Source organism: Gobio gobio (genome assembly GCF_949357685.1).
Source record: "Gobio gobio genome assembly, chromosome: 14".
Classification (NCBI taxonomy): domain Eukaryota; kingdom Metazoa; phylum Chordata; class Actinopteri; order Cypriniformes; family Gobionidae; genus Gobio; species Gobio gobio.
The window spans coordinates 37656947-37673673 of record NC_137107.1 but is presented as its reverse complement, the minus strand read 5'-3'; the positions used below and the strand labels follow the sequence as shown (position 1 = coordinate 37673673).

The 16727-nt window shown below is 35.6% G+C and overlaps 1 protein-coding gene across 1 annotated transcript in view; it reads left to right on the top strand.

The window, feature by feature from the left end:
• Nucleotides 1-6029: 6029 nt before the first annotated feature.
• Nucleotides 6030-16727, top strand: part of prlra (prolactin receptor a) — a 42772-nt gene continuing 32074 nt past the window's right edge. The window contains exon 1 of the mRNA XM_079835714.1: nt 6030-6241. The gene's annotated coding sequence lies outside the window, so the exon portion shown is untranslated. The remainder of the gene's footprint in view (nt 6242-16727) is intronic.

Here is a 16727-nt window from a genome sequence, read left to right as displayed (position 1 = left end):
GAGCCACTCTGGATCTGCCATAACCAATTGCTAACGTTTGGTCGTGACGTATGTCAAGCGCCGTTCGACTCTGTTTCTCACATGGAAGTCCGTAAAAATAACGCCACCTCAGTGATAAAACCTAAAACTTGTGCATTCGGATTGTGATTTATTCACGGTGGAGGTGAGAGTTTTGTGATCAGGAACGCGCTGCTCACGTGGTCTGTAACATTATTGTATGCTGTAAATAAAATGTCATATGCTTCTGGTATGATAAGAATAAATGCTGCCTTAAATAACGGCCCAATTCAAACGTTTACGTGCTTTTCTTCTTTTTATTTTTTGAGCGGTGATGAAATATATTGCTCTTGAAAATACTTGCCAGCATTTAAAGAAATACAAGTCTAGAAATGCATCCAAATTACAGCGAAGCGCACCCGTACGGTGCTCTGCAGGGGTCAAAAAGGATTTAAACAGTGAATTTTGAAGTGATATATTCTTGAAAGCTCAGAGATGTGGATTCGGACAGCAATGAAATGACCACATGACCTTGGTGTTTGTCTAAAACAGTAGGTCATTCGGCCGGGGATTTTTACGCGGGTGGGGGGAGACGGACGGCAATAAAATCACTGACTAGCCCCTGTAAATGATGAGAATACCTTCCGACCCCACGAGAAACAATCACCGTCCGAATAGGGCTTCAGCCAATGCCTTCACCACTAACGGAGCGAGCTGGAAAATCAAACTTTTCCCGAAACCTGTGGGGAGGAGGGCCACAACATCATGGCCACCACCAAAACTCAGCAAAGATTGTTCTTGCTCCGGTTTTAACTTCTGGATATTCGGCAGTGTTGCCACAACGGAATGAATGGCTTCGCTTGCATCTTTCTCCACCGCCATTACTGAACTACAACTCAAACTAGCGCACGACATCAATGTCACCGTTCTCAGCCACTCCCTCTGTTCGCTGATTGGACCGGTTAAAATTTGATCGGAGAAAACCTAAGAATATAGCGCAATCCCAGGCAGAGTACTGAAGGAAAATGAAAATTGAGCGGAAGTACGTAGGAGGGCAGAGCCAGGCTAAATTCAAAGTGCTTTACATAGAAAATGAATTAAAATAGTGATAACATAGCATAAGAAATAAAAATACCATGTATAAGAATTAAAAGTAGAAACAAGGATAATTATAAATAGAAGTTGTAAAGAGAATACCCCTATCTGAGATGGAAGAGATGGAGCTGACCTCTGGCATCAACAAGGCTGAAAATCAGAAAAATTCATATCAAAGATTTTTGACATGATTAAATTGATTTATCTAAAAACTGGGCAAATTTTTTTGAATTAATGTTGAAGACAATTATTTTATACATCAGGACATATTCACTCCTGGTGAGTTTGTGTATTATTTTTAATATTTCTAGACAAAAGCCTTTTATCACTGCTGATTTTACTGCTTGTTTAATTAAATCTACTTCGAGGAGATTCCCCCCTTCTATGTAAAGCGCTTTGAGTGCCCAGAAAAGCACTATATAAATGCAACAAATTATTATTATAATTATTACTTGTTTTCTCATCCACTTATATACCACTACAAATGCACTAAACGGTGGACCTCTGTGACTCAGGATAAAAAAATAATTGGAGATCATCAGAATTATGCTATTATCTTGTCCTAGCGGAAACAATTTCATAATTTATAATAATTACAAAAATGCTTTTATTCACTTTATTCAAGAGATGACACATTGGCAAATGTCTTAATCGGATTACTTTTGGGAAATTGAATTTTAGCAATCACATACATAATTGTGTTATACGTGCATTAACAAACAGTCTTTTATAATGCATTGAAATCGACATGGACAAGGTCATATTTCATTCCTATTTCGTCTATGTTTTCCCATTTCTAGTAAGCAGCCACATGATCACATGACTTCCCAGCCCAAAGTTTTTAGGTTCACTGGGTATAACAACATGGCGGTGGTAGGATGTAATGAAAATGTACATGAAGATGTAACGGACCTTTATTTATTTATTTATGATTCAGTAATACTACTAAAATGTACTCATGAAGTGACATTTATTTATGTATTTATTTGTTTGTTTGTTTGTTTAATAATACTATTATTATTATTTTTAAGGAGCCATTTGATGCCAGGAATCTATCAAAATATCAAAACAAGTGGGTTATTTATTTTAAAGATAAGCAAACCTTTTGCTTTAAATTGATTTACAAATACTTGCAAATATTAATACATCAAATATTTAATATTTATATAAATATTGTTTAATAGCTGAGTTTTCTGAACTAAAAAAATCACTGCATTTGTTCTACAAAAAAAAAGGTATAGCACATGTCTACAGTATTTGTTTGCATATGCAATTTGGTTTGTTGTCAGCTGATTTTTTATAGATTTTTTATTTTATGTGGTTTAATTTTAAATTTGGAAATTGTTAGAAAGTCTAGTTGGAATGTTGTAAAACCTTAGAAAACTGCATTTTGTCTCTAGTGGCAGGTGCATATAAAGCATGTCATATTTAAGACTTATTTGTCCATACGTCACCTATAACCTCATTTGATTTAATTGCTTTCTTTATGGCATAACAGTCTGCAATAACCTCAGTCTGTACTTAAATGCCATTAAAATCTTTACTTATGGCTGTAGGTCATTGGTGACAGAAATAAAACCTGCAAAATACTGTGAGAATGATGTGAGGACAGTGAGTTCTCAAGCATTGGGATTTTAAAATCACATTTGGTGGCCTTACCTGTCATTATCATTGTCCCAATAATCTCTGATTTGATGTAAGTGTTAAAGCTCAAGGTTAAAATGTCTTCATTAATTCACTTAATTCCAGAGTGCTGTGACCTACTGTTTGGCATAGCCTATTATATGATATGTGGTTATTGAGTATTTGTTTATGTGCAGTTAAGCATAAACTCCCTTTATTATTATACTGTATGGATTATGGATTCATTTTTATGGAATTAGCCCCAGGGTGATCAGGACATGTGTAAACTGGATCTGTGAGGTTCCTGCATATCTATGTCTCCAACCATAAAGTGTGTCATTGCTTTCCCCTCTCAGGATTCATTTGTTTTGTCAGGATTTACCTTGTTTATTTTCTTACTTAAACACTTTAAACATTTCTCTCTTTCAAGAAATTGACTTTAGCTGTCCATTTTTAGCTGAAGTTAGTATATTCAGAACAGTCTAATCTAGATCCTTGTTGCAAAAATTAGAAACTGTAATTAGCAATTAAAAGTGTCTTAGTCATCCTTGCTTTTACAGATTGGCCCAGATCAGAAGATTTATAACAAATGCATCCTTTGATACTGAATGTTTTATTGGTCATGATACCATCCTGATGCTATGTTTTTCCACGGCCAATGAAACACTGCAATATCACTAAATAGGGGAAGTTCCATTGTATCCTAGTAATCTTTCAATTTATTACAATCTCAATGAGACGCACTGAGCGGCAAACAAAGTACTCAAGAGAATGATGTGGCCGTTATCTCAACAGGTTTTACAGTGTTTGAGCAAGAGCAGAACCTGTACAGTCGTGTGTGTGAACAGCAAGTGCAAGCAGTTTAGAGGCATACCGGATGATCATAAATAATTGCCAGCTGTATATCATACATCTATCTATCTGTCTGTCTGTCTGTCCGTCCGTCCGTCCGTCCGTCCGTCCGTCCGTCCGTCCGTCCGTCCGTCTGTCTGTCTGTCTGTCTGTCTGTCTGTCTGTCTGTCTAATCTATCATCTATCTATCAATCAATCTATCATCTATCTATCAATCAATCTAATCTATCATCTATCTATCCGTCTATCCATCTGTCTGTCTGTCTGTCTGTCTGTCTGTCTGTCTGTCTGTCTATCTATCTATCTATCTGTCTGTCTGTCTATCTGTCTATCTGCCCGTCTGTCTGTCCGTACATCTATTATGTCTCTCTGTCTATCTATCATCTATCTATCCGTCTATCCATCTGTCTGTCTGTCTGTCTGTCTGTCTGTCTGTCTGTCTGTCTGTCTGTCTGTCTGTCTGTCTGTCTGTCTGTCTGTCTGTCTATCTATCTATCTATCTATCTATCTATCTAGCTGTCCGTCTGTCTGTTTGTCCGTACGTCTATTATATCTGTCTGTCTGTCTGTCTATCTGTCCGCCTGTCTGTCTGTCCGTACGTCTGTCTGTCTGTCTGTCTGTCTGTCTGTCTGTCTATCATCTATCTATCTGTCTATCCATCTATCTGTCTGTCTATCTATCTATCTGGCCATCCATCTGTCTGTTTGTTCGTCTGTCCGTCCGTCCGTCTGTCCGTCCGTCTATGATATCTGTCTGTCTGTCTATCTATCTATCCATCTATCTATCTATCTGTCCGTCTGTCTGTTTGTCCGTACGTCTATTATATCTGTCTGTCTGTCTGTCTGTCTATCTGTCCGTCTGTCTGTCTGTCCGTACGTACGTCTATTATGTCTGTCTGTCTATCTATCTATCTGTCCGTCCATCTGTCTGTTTGTTCGTCTGTCCGTCCGTTCGTCTGTCCGTCCGTCTATGATATCTGTCTGTCTGTCTGTCTATCTATCTATATATCTATATATCTGTCTGTCCGTCTGTCCATCTATTATATCTATCTGTCCGTCTATCTATCTATATATCTGTCTGTCCGTCTGTTCGTCTGTCCATCTGTCCATCTATGATATCTATCTGTCCGTCTGTCTGTCAGTATACACTCTAAAAAATGCTGGTTTAAAAACAACCCAAGTTGGGTTGAAAATGGACAAACCCAGCAATTGGGTTGTTTTAACCCAGTGATTGGGTTGTTTTAACTCAGCAATTGGGTTGTTTTAAAAAAGCAATTGGGTTGTTTTAAGCAAACATTTAACCCAACCGCTGGGTTATAACAACCCAATCACTGGGTTAAAACAACCCAATTGCTGGGTGTGTCCTTTCAACCCAACTTGGGTTGTTTTTAACCCAACATTCATAGAACATCTGTCTATCCGTCTGTCTATATCTATATATCACAAGGACATTCTGATGGCACTGATATGTTCATTGACATGATAAAAATGATTTTGTGGTCAAGTAAATACTACAGACAAAAAATTAAGTAATTTCTACATGAAAAAGTTAGTTCAGGCAAGAATTTAAAAAAGAAAATTCTATATTAGTACTCAATTCAAGCTTGTAGAAATTAAAGCATAAAATATCAGCATCATAAAACTACTCAACTTTTCTGGTACTGTGTTCCCATCATGCACTAGGGTTTCAATTAGATTTTTCTTCTATTTTACTTAGATATTTCTAAGTAACGCATACACTTTAAAAGTGTGGTGTAGTTCAATGTTATATTTTTTGAGTAAAATGTATTGCAAAGGAAACTTCTAATAGAAATTACTCAACCTTTTACTGGCCATGTTAAAATTACTTTTTTCCTTTGTTCATTTTACTTAACTTAGTTAAGTAGAGTTTACTTAATTACATATGTGAAATTTACTTTAAAAATATGTTAGGGTTAGTAAATCTTACTTATTGTTTATTTTTTTCAGTGAGATGACCCTAAGGATTTTGAGCAAATTTGCTGGTAATCCATTGTGTGGTGCTGTTTGTACAAACTGTATTGAGAAAATCACTTACGGCCAATCTTAAGGATGTTTCAAGAAATGTACCAAATAGATTGAGAAAAACTGTAAAGTAGAAGAACATCTAAAAGGAAAATAAACACTCAAGATTATGAAGTCATACGAGTCACTTAATATTTTTAATTATGCAACATTAACAATAAAAAAATATGATTCTTATGGTATTTTGAGCACTTTAAAACATTTTATTTATTTATTGGTGAGATATTTATTTTCCCAGTGACCAATAAATGTTTACTTTGGATTTGGGACCCAGCTATGTTTAATCCATTCTTATTCATTCAAGTGTTGTAAACAAACACTACAGCCGAGTCACAGCATCAGCACTGAACGCTCGGTACAGAGCGCAAAGTGGGAGGAGTTGGTGTGGGAGGAGCTGAGCAATCAACGCCACGCCCACTGACAGACAGACCGGATAGACAGGAGGAGATGCCCCATCACCCTGAGGCATTTGACTTACCTGAGTGCTGTAGGAACGCACCTCTACTCAAGACAACTAAGCTTTACGCGTGGGCTGTTACATAAGCAAGAAGAGCAGAAATCAGCCAGTTCAATGTGGCCATCCTGATAGCACGATCATTAAAGAGGGATTATAGGAGCTCTATGAACAGCAGGTAAGCGCAGAGCTGCTCCTTTTCTGCTGTTTGAGATCTCGAAGACCTTATATCGAATTCTCCTGACTGAATGCGGCGAGAAAGCTCCTGAGTGAATAGAATTAACATTCGAAAAAAAAGAAAAAAAAAAGATTCTTGCCTTCTAGCGTAAGTACCCAACAAGGGTTATAATGCAAGAGTGTAGGCTATATTTATATGGTAAAAATGTTCTGATGAATCAATGATTTCACTGAACTGCAATATTTGATTCTAGAATATGCCTATTAATTATACTATTTAATCTACTTATTTTAAATATTTCATTTAATCAACTTTACTATTGTTGATATAGTTAGTTATCAGATAGTTAGCATAAAGTGTGCTTCATATGTTTACAGTTTTAATTCAAAGATAGATAGATAGATAGATAGATAGATAGATAGATAGATAGATAGATAGATAGATAGATACACACACATAGGCTAAGCCCTTTTTTATTTATATAGTAAAATTCTATCAAATTAAGGTATAATCCTAACATATTATTCATATTATGAATGAAGAATTTTAAGTGAGCTTAATAAAGCATTTTGTAAAAATCTTAATGTAACAAGTAAATGGTACATTTAGTTTATGTGATTCATATTCATAAATGTAAACTTATTTTCATTTTTTTAAATGTATGAACTCAAATCACATACACTAAATGGTATATTATGGTATAATGGTTTATATAATGTTTTATTTATAAGTTTCATTTTTAACTACTTTAAATTAACTTCATTTTTCATACTAAATTCCATGCAGGACAAGTGTATTTCTGAAATGGCGCTCAAGTTGTGTGTTTTTGCCTTTAAAACAAACTGTGAAATATTCTTTACATTAAAGAGTTTATATATGCAGTGTATTTATTGTTTTATTAAATAATATGATTGAATATTATGAATCAATGTCTCATCAATCAATTATGAATCATCTTTGTTAAACCTGGAACAACGTTCCAATCAACCAATCAGATTTGAGGGGGCAAGTTTAGAGTTTATGTCAAGTTTAGGCTTACAACCAGGGTTAGGTGCTATTCACCTACTGTATCATTTCCCCTGATTTTAGTTATGGGTAGGGTTAGGTTTAGGGGCAGGATATGGTTAGGACTAAATTTTCAGACAGGAATTTTGTTTGATTCAGAAACACGTCTTACTTGCTGCGTGCAATGTGATATGTATGCAACCATTATGATTCATTATTATACATTTAAGAGGCACTGTAATGTAAAGTGTGACTTAAATATTTTTGATTTTGACATGATCATCAAGCATTCTCACACTGGCCCAGAATCAGAGCAGGGCTTTAGAGTCTAATTATATCAGTGAGTGGAAAGTGCTGATATAGGCGTTCATTATGTAATGAGCTTTGCATCGGTCTAATCCTGGGCATAAGAGGACAGAATGACTGCGAAGTCCTCAGTGTTCCATTTCGGCAATGCGTGTGAACAGTTTAATAATGGGTGACTTGTTATGCTTCCAAGTTAAATGTTGTGTTGTTTATATTTGATCCTCTTGTCAGCTGTAATGCAATTCAAACAGAATATACTTTTTCAGTATTGACCACTGGTTAACTGGTTAAGATGTCTTAAAGGAGTAGTTCACTAAATGTGAAAATGAACATTACCCCATGATTAACTCACCCTCAAGACATCCTAGGTGTATATGACTTTCTTCTTTCTGATGAATTAATTTATATTGGAATTATATTAATAAATATCCTGATGTTTCCAAGCTTCATAATGGCAGTGAACGGGGCCGACGAGTTCGAACCTCAAAAAAGTGCATCCATTCATCATAAAAATACTCCACACGGCTCCGGGGGGTTAATAAAGGCCTTCTGAAAGCGAATCGATGGGGTTTTGGAAGAAAAATATCCTTATTTAACACATTATGAAGTAAAATATCTAACTTCTGCCAGACCACCTTCGATATATTCAACTTATGAAAAAGTGTAACTGACGCGACGTTGGACGCTGCGTAAGCGTTTTGAACTGCGAAAGCGTTACACTTTCTGCATAAGTTGAATACGGAAGGCGGTCTGGCAGAAGCTATATATTTTACTTTATAAAGTTTTAAATATGGATTTTTTTCTTACACAAATGCATCGTTTCTCTTCAGAAGGCCTTTATTAACCCCCCGGAGCCATGTGGATTATGTTTATGATGGATGGATGCACTTTTTTGAGCCTTTTGACTCGTGAGCCTCGTTCACTGCTGTTATAAAGGTTGGAAACATCAGGATATTTATTAATATAACTTAGATTATGTTCATCAGAATTAAGAAAATCATACACACCTATAGGATGACTTGAGGGTGAGTAAATCATGCGGCCATTTTCATTTTAAAGTGAACTACTCCTTTAAACACAGAAAATGAATGAAATGTCTTTTTTGGTTGTATTGTTTGCCTTTATCATATTAATTATAGTTGAATACTGTAACTGAAACTTAAAATATTCTGGTTTCTTTTGTGGTCATACAATAAAAATAATCTTAATTGTTCATCTTGATATGCTCAATAAACTGAGGTCAGACAAAGTGTAAGGTATGAGCAGAAATCAGCTTTTTCTATTTATCTTTTAATGTATTTCATATTAACTTGATATTCATATGTATTTAACCCAGTGCTTTGTATGTGATGTGTACTGATCTGACGATAGCTTCTGTATCTGATTAAAGTGAGACCTGCCACTTCCTAAGCGGCCATTCAGCTGTATCAATGTTCAACACACTTGCATGTCACTCTGGTTGTTTATTGAGCTGGCAAATAAAACTCCCGCTATCATGAAATCTATCTTTTGTTGTTTAGAGCCTTCTCAAGGCCCTGGATCATATAGCGGCAATATGAATCAAACGTGGTATGCGGAGTTTATCTGGTAAATGTGGCTAACAGTTTGGATTGAACGGTCATGAGGTGTTGGATATATATAGTACTGGTCAAAAGTTTGGAAACATTACTATTTTTTATATTTTTGCTCATCAAGCCTGCATTTATTTGATAAAAAATACAGAAAAATCTGTAATATTGTGAAATATTATTACAATTTAAAATAATGGTTTTCAATTTGAATATACTTTAAAATATAATTTATTCCTGTGATGCAAAGCTGAATTTTCAGCATCATTACTCCAGTCTTCAGTGTCACATGATCCTTCAGAAATCATTCTAATGCTGATTTATCATCAATGTTGGAAACAGTTCTGCTTCTTAATATATTTTTTTGAACTTTTTTCAGGATTCCATGATGTATAAAAACTTGAAAAGAACAGCATTTATTCAAAACAGAAATCTTTTCTAACAATATAAATCTTTACTATCACTTAAAAAAAAATGTATATATATATATATATATATAATATATATATATTAGTGCTGGGCATCGATTAAAAAAATTAACAAATTAATCGCACTTTTTTCTGTAATTAATCGCGATTAATCGCAAGTTTTTAATATTTTACGTTTTTAATATTTTGATATTGTAATAATTTCAGTTACTCTCCAAATTAATGTATAAACAATTTAAAGACAGCATATTTTAAATATGTGTTGTATTGTCATATTTTTATGAATGAAGGCCAGTATCACTGATACTAAAGTGTCTATGAAACATTAATGACGTTACATTACAGTATAACTGAAAGCTCCCAATTTCAACATTTATTAGGCTTTAAAAAAACAACTTTTAATTTAAGTGAACTTAAAACAATCTTTACATAAACCCAAAATAATAAATGTTATATTTACTCATGGCCTTCCCTGTTATACATATACAGAAATGTAATAGTTATCTTTCTTAACTGCATAAATAATAAATTAAATATAGATGAATCATCATTAAAGCTAAAATTTTCTCTGTTCCCGTTGTTCTTTGATGAACATTAATGACAGGCATCATCAGTGCTCCTGTCTCTTTAAGAACAGCCGCGGATCTCACGCGCTGTCCCGCGCATCTCATTTCCTCACAACTCTTTAAGTTCATTTAAGATGTTATTTAACTAATAGACTCCTAATATGAGAATACTCAAAATCCTCTGTGTTATTGTTTGTTCAAGAGCAAATGAGAACTCGATGTGAGCAGGAAACTGACGCGAGTCTATCTATGCGTCGAGTGTGTGTGTGTGTGTGTGTCCCTTGATTAGCTGACATGAGACGCATCCACACAAACAGGACACTGACACACACACACACACACACACACACACACACACACACACACACACACACACACACACACACAGGACATTGGCATACAGCGCGTTCGCTTGTGTCTTGTCACGCTTGGAAGCATTTACATGAATAAGAGCGTGATGATCATGTAACGCTAAGCAAAAATGGATATAAAAACGGACGCTGCGTTATTTGCGTTAAATATTTTAATTGCGTTAAGCTGAAAAAATTAATCGCCCGCGTTAACGCGTTAATTTGCCCAGCCCTAATATATATATATATATATATATATATATATATATATAATTTTTTTAAATTTATTTTTTATTTTTTAAGTATACTAAAATAGAAAACCATTATTTTAAATTGTAATAATATTTCACAACATCACTGTTTTTTTCTGTATTTTTTAACAAAGAAATGCAGGCTTGATGAGCATAAGATACAAAACATTAAAAATAATAATGTTTCCAAACTTTTGACCGGTACACTTTATATACATCTCCCTTCTAGTGTTAGCGAACATCTTGATGCCATGCTGTTAAAAAGTGACGTTTAGATGAATGCATAAATATGTGATGTGTGATTTCCTCTCAATATAATAAAAACACAACAAAAATGACAGCGGTGAGAAAGCAGCATTTAAGAAAGCATCGGATCATAGCGATATGTTTGCACAAACTCTGTAATTCACCTGCATTATGTTGACAGATGAGGTAATTCAAATTACACTTATGATAGCTTGATCAGAGTATATTTGAGACTATAGACCAGAGGTGTCCAAAGTCGGTCCTGGAGGGCCACTGTCCTGCAGAGTTTAGCTCCAACTTGCCTCAACACACCTGCATGGAAGTTTCTAGTCAAGTCAAGTCAAGTCAACTTTATTTATATAGCACTTTTAACAATGTAGATTGTTTCAAAGCAGCTTTACAGTGTTAAACAGGAAAATAATGCAGCATAATTTTATTCAGCTGTATAGCCATTCTGGAAAAACGCTGATGTCATCAGTTCATTTCAATTATCATACAGTGACAGTGTGGGCTTTAGATCAATAATTCGATCAGTAATTTAGTTTAAATGGTCAATTTAGTTTATTAATTAGATTTATTTCGATGTTTAGTTGAAAAATTTTGTGTCCCCAACTGAGCACGCCAAGCCAGAGGCAACAGTGGCAAGGAAACCAAAACCCCATTAGGTGACCTAATGGAGAAAAATAAACCTTGGGAGAAACCAGGCTCAGTCGAGGTGCCAGTTCTCCTCTGGCCAATTAACAAACAGCGTATTATTATTATTATTCTGGCAGCTTTACAGCTCAGAGGTCATAATAGATCAGAATATTCGAGGGACCGGGGGCAACATGCTGGAGACGGGTTTATTGAGGATGATGTTGATTAAATAATTATTAAAGTGCAATATTCGAATGATCGGAGGCAACACGCTGGAGACGGGTTTATTGAGGATGACATATCGATTTAAGTATTATTTAATTGTAATATTCAAACAATCTGAGTCAAAACGCCGGAGACGGGTTTATTGAGGATGCCGTGTCGATGAGGCAGTTGCAGGGGGAGTCTAATCACGGTCTCTGCAGACACTTCGGGGTCCTGTGTTGGTCTTCTCTGGGCGCAGGTCCACCATCTGAACTGGATACGGCCCGGATCCGGCTGACTGCAGTAAACCTCGGTATAAAACAGAGAGACTATCATTAGCGTAGATGCCATTCTTCTGATGATGTAACGAGTACATCAGGTGTTATGGGAAGTGTTCCCGGTTCCGGCTGACCTAGTTAATGCAGCCTAACAATCATTTCATTGAAAAAGTGTTTTATGTGTATGCCACAGGAAAGAGATGTGTTTTTAGTCTAGATTTAAACTGACAGAGTGTGTCTGCTTCCCGAACAATGTTAGGAAGACTGTTCCAGAGTTTCGGAGCTAAATAGGAAAAGGATCAACCGCCTGCAGTTGATTTGGATATTCTCGGTATTATCAACTGGCCAGAATTTAGAGACCGCAGTAGACGTGATGGAGTATAATATGTTAAGAGCTCGCTCAAGTATTGGGGAGCTAAACCATTTAGTGCTTTGTAAGTAATAAGTAAGATTTTAAAATTTATGTGATGTTTAATAGGCAGCCAGTGCAGTGTTGACAGAACTGGGCTAATATGGTCATACTTCCTGGTTCTAGTAAGAACTCGAGCTGCTGCGTTTTGGACCAGCTGGAGTTTAATTTTTAAGCGAGCAGGGCAACCACCCAGTAGAGCATTACAATAATCTAGCCTTGAGGTCATGAACGCATGAACTAACTGTTCAGCATTTTGCATTGAGAGCATGTGCCGTAGTTTAGATATATTTTTAAGATGGTAGAAAGCAGTTTTACAGATTCTAGAAACGTGGCTTTCAAACGAAAGATTGGTATCAAAGAGCGCACCCAGGTTCCTCACTGACGACGAGGACTTGACAGAACAGCCATCAAGTGTTAGACAGTATTCTAGGTTACTACTTGTGGAGCTTTTTTGTCCAATAATTAAAAATTCAGTTTTTTCTGAATTGAGTTGCAGGAAATTACCGGTCATCCAATGTTTTATATCAGCTATGCATTCCGTTAATCTTGTGAATTTGTAAGTTTCTTCAGGACGTGAAGAAATATAGAGCTGAGTATCGTCAGCATAACAATGAAAACTAACGCCATGCTTCCTAATGATATCTCCCAGTGGTAGCATGTACAGGGTGAAGAGTAGCGGTCCTAGCACTGAGCCTTGTGGTACTCCATACTGAACTAGTATACCTAATAAGACCTTGATTCGCGGGTTCAGGTGTGTTTAATTGTGGTTGGAGCTAAACTCTGCAGGACAGTGGCCCTCCAGGAGCAGGATTGGACACCCCTGCTATAGACTATACAAATCTGGATATGTGAGACTTTTTTAATGAATCATTTTTCTTTGCATGACACAATGAAATAACAGTACAGAATAGCTCTTTTGGCATTATCATTAATTGAATGGAATAAAATCACAGGAGTGCTCGTAAACATCACATCCTTTTGATTTTCCGAGTCCTTCACATACAAATATGTCTACAGGCTTTCATAGTCAATGGGAAGTCGGAAAGTTTTGTCACAAGCTGTTTACACATTTGGCAATAAAAAAGCAAGCGAATTCGTACAAATATCCCCCTTAAGCCAGCTTCTGTTCAGCACTGACCTATTTCCTGTTCACTCGATAAACTCATTGACCTCTGCATATGCTTTTATTGCTTTGTAGCATCAGGTCTATGTTAGGAACGGATCTCATGTCAGAGCTATATATGTTTATGAGTCACTGTTTGCACTTCCGAATGAATCATTTTTGGAGGTTTACTCAATTTCTTTTTGTATAGCAGTTTAACTTAAAACGATACAGTAGTTCACCCAAAACGTTATTTACTTCCCTTCATATTGTTCCTAACCTAAACCTCCAAATGTTTTCAGTGGAGCACTAAGTGATAATTTTTGAGGAATCTTTACAAGCTGTAACAGCAGTTTGAATGTTCTAATCATTTGAATGAGATTAGAGCTTCGGTGGTTAGAAAGATTTTAATTGAATTATTAAAATTCTATCCTGTTCCCTCTAAAAATCCATTGCATGGTATCAGAAGACTTGATACAGTGCATATATGGACTACTTTTATAGTCATTTAGTGGACTGTTATAGTTTTTTTTTTTTTGTCCTTTTTGGATCTCGACAGACATATAAAATTGTATGGAAAAGAGTTTTTTCCTTAAAAAAATGGAATGTCAGTCTGGCAGGTAATTCGCTGCAATTTGTTGAATGCACGGCATTTACAGTTTTTCTCAGTCGCTCTGGTACATTTCTCAGATCAGAATTGAAATTCTCAAAGCTACCTGTTCAATCTTCACATCATCGAGTCACTTGTGCACATCAAAAAAGCAGTTTTTCATTTCTTTGAACAAGTTGCAAATGCTTGTGTGCATCCATGCAAATGATTATGTACAATTCTCTGCTGTTTCCTACATTATCAGTTGCTTATGTCATGTTGATCAAAATGTATTATAATGGGTCTCTGTTGAATAGTCTCGCCCCCACAACATTTAGGCATTAGTTCATAGCGTAAGTCTTTACATGCAAAATGGTTGAACAAGTTGTCATAAAATGTCAAGCATATTTCTATACATTTCCGTTAGACGTTCAGGGGGGGGGGGGGGGTTTCTTTGTGCTATGCAGTGCTGTCTTTTCCTTTCTGTATCGCAATGACATGGTCTGTCAACAAATTACAGTACAAACAGTAAAAGCAGTCTCTTGCATTCAAACTCCCACATACACTAAGGTGTAACCTACAATTTACAATAATTGTCATCAAAATTTTAGCCATATTTACATCAGAACATCCCTCCAGTGTACACGGTTATATTGACAATATGACTAAGCAATTTGACCGTCTTATCCGTACACAATGACACAAGGACTTGTCATTCTGATGGCACTGACATGTTCATTGACACAGATATTGACTTTTGAGAGATGAACTAAGGATTTTGAGCAAGAGACTGGCTTTTGCAGGTAATCCATGGTGTTTTGCTATTTGTACGAATTGTTTTGAGAAATGGACTTACTGTTTTGCAAATGTCGAGGATGATTCGAGAAATGTACCAAAGCGACTGAGAAAAACGCTCACCAAGCTGTCAAAGCCACCCTGAAATTAGAAGTTCCTTAAAACATGGGCGGATTAATGCTGAAATTAGAAATTTGAATCTGTTTTGGTCTTGCAGAAGTTGAGTGAGTTCACAAACACAAGTGCTGATATTTGTCTACCGGGGAAGATGTCTTAGAGCTAGTCTGACTGGTTTTACCGTTTAACTGTTCACAGTTTCACTGTTGTTTATCTAAGGCGTGTTATTCCATCAACAATAACAATTTTTGATGTATATCTATATTAACGAAGTGTATTTTGGGCTCTGTGCAGTATCTACACGTGATACTTCTTTTCTTTGCATTTTGTATCTCTTTTTATTTTATATCAAATTCAGATGCATTCACACCAGACTGATTCACTTACATTACAGTATCTCTCAGGGCCAAAAGCACCTCTTCATTAATATAATATAATGCATATAATATAATGTATTATTATTGATTTGATAATTCAAATCAAACAATTTGTGGAAACTGATAGCATTGAAGTGAATCTTTTCTCTTAAAGGGATAGTTCACCCAAAAATTTAAGTTTTGTCATTTACTTACCCTCATGCTGTTCTAAATCTGTATGACTATTGTATTCTTTGAATCACAAAATTTCAGCAAGTTTTGAAATGTTATTTTTTCTCAGTGTTGTTTTGGACCCCATTGACTTTCATTGTATAGGAAAGCAATATCTTCTTATGCGTTCTGCAGAAAAAAGAAAAGTTTGGATCAGCATGAGGGTGTGTAAATGATGACAGAACGGTAAAAGATACACAATGTGAAAGGGATGCAACGATATGAAGATTTTGGCTGATACAGATAACCGATAATTCTTTATATTTGAAAGCAGATAACCTATATATTGGCTGATAAATCTAAATCCAAATTTTTATATAATTTTTGAGAGCCTGATTACAAAACAAAAGTCTCACCAATAAAAGCCATGTCCCAAACACACAAATATAATGTTCTCATAGTTTTATGTAGCCTATATGAAAGACTTGCGCTGCTCATGTTGCACTTAAAGGAGTAGTTCACTTTCAAATGAAAATTGCCCCATGATTTACTCACCTTCAAGCCATATATGACTTTCTTCTTTCTGATGAAAACAGAAAACAGTTATTTTAATAAATATCCTGACACGTCCAAGCTTTATAATGGAAGTGACGGGATCAGTGAGTTCATCAGAAAGAAGAAAGTCATATAGACCTAGAATGGCTTGAGGGTGAGTAAATCATGGGCTAATTTTCATTTTTAAAGTGAGCTACTTTAACTGTTTTCCTTTTTGAAGTGATTTCAATCATATTTCAAGTGATTCAAAACCATCAAGGCGAACAGTGCGCATCTGAAGGAAATAATCCATTATTTATCGGCTTTAATATAACCGATAACCTTGAAAATGAACATATGTCGGCCGATATATACCGATTTTGTGGCTGATATATTGTGCATCCCTACAATGTGATTAAATCACGGTTAAATTAATCAATGCACTTGTGCAATAAAAATTGTTTAATTATTGTAATTTAATATTGAATTGAATTTTTTTGAGTGAACTATCCCTTTAAGAAAAAGGCAAGCCTGTTATTTTCTAGCTAAAACAAGTAGCTAGCTTTTACGAT